This window comes from Trachymyrmex septentrionalis, unplaced genomic scaffold (genome assembly GCF_001594115.1).
Source record: "Trachymyrmex septentrionalis isolate Tsep2-gDNA-1 unplaced genomic scaffold, Tsep1.0 scaffold25, whole genome shotgun sequence".
Classification (NCBI taxonomy): Eukaryota; Metazoa; Arthropoda; class Insecta; order Hymenoptera; family Formicidae; genus Trachymyrmex; species Trachymyrmex septentrionalis.
In genome coordinates, this window is record NW_017305408.1 from 403,981 (window position 1) to 405,052 (window position 1,072).

Below are 1,072 nucleotides of genomic sequence, written 5' to 3' on the forward strand. Positions count from 1 at the left end.
TATATATCATTATAAAATATTGTCGATATGAAGTAGGTTTTATATACATTATATTAGAAACGAAAAATCAGAAATGAATTTCTATTTTCCAAACATTTGATAAAAAATGTAAAACGAATGATTGTTTTATACTTTTCTGAGAGATAATTGAATAGATAAATTATATCGTAATTATTTAAGAAATTTGTTGTTAGAATAAATCAAGCGAATGCATATATTATACGTCTGTGTGGCATATATAATACTTAATTATAATTTTTCTGAAAGCACTCTACTTCTACGTGCGTGACACACAATTTCCAATGTCTGCCTCTCACCGTGTATTCCTAGAAAATTACAGAGGCTTCTTTTGCTCACTCGTCTGAAGAAGACCAGCCGAGCAGCTGGTGAAGCGATCCATCCGAGAGACAGGTTCGGCTCGATACGTGTTTCCTCCCTCGTTTCCAGAGGCATTGTCCTTTTTCTGGACCTTGAGCGAACCGGGCACGACAAGAAACGAACGGTCGATGGCACGCGAGCGTTTAAAAGACCTTGCAGGTCCTGTTTAACTAATTTGGTTATTAAAATGAATATCCTCTCTGCCTTTATGACGTTTTGCGAACACGCGAATTTCGTGCACACTGTAAAAACGTCACGCGTACACGCGTGAGATTTGCATTACCGTCGGTCCGCGCCGTTCCTCACCCTCCCGGGTGACCCTCCTCTGATATAATGAAAAAGAATTATGCCCAGTGTATTTTAAATCGGCGTGTATTACGTGACCGAGTCACGAGAGCGATTTGTCTCGTGCATTCTCTTTACCGTTTAGTTCGCGTAATATGCGCAAGCTTGGCATAAATCCGCTTCTATCGAATAATTCGCGTATAAAAGTCTTCCGTTAGTGAAACGTATCGTTGCCGTTGTTATCAATTGTTTAGACACAAAACGGGAGTTTGGACGTATGTATCGCTTACCTTGATGATTTATGAGATTTCTTTCGCTGTAAGCTCTTTCGCGAACGATCGTGTCCGGGGTACATTCAACGTCGCGAGTGAAAATTTTATTTGATATTGCGCGATAAGAGACATACTAC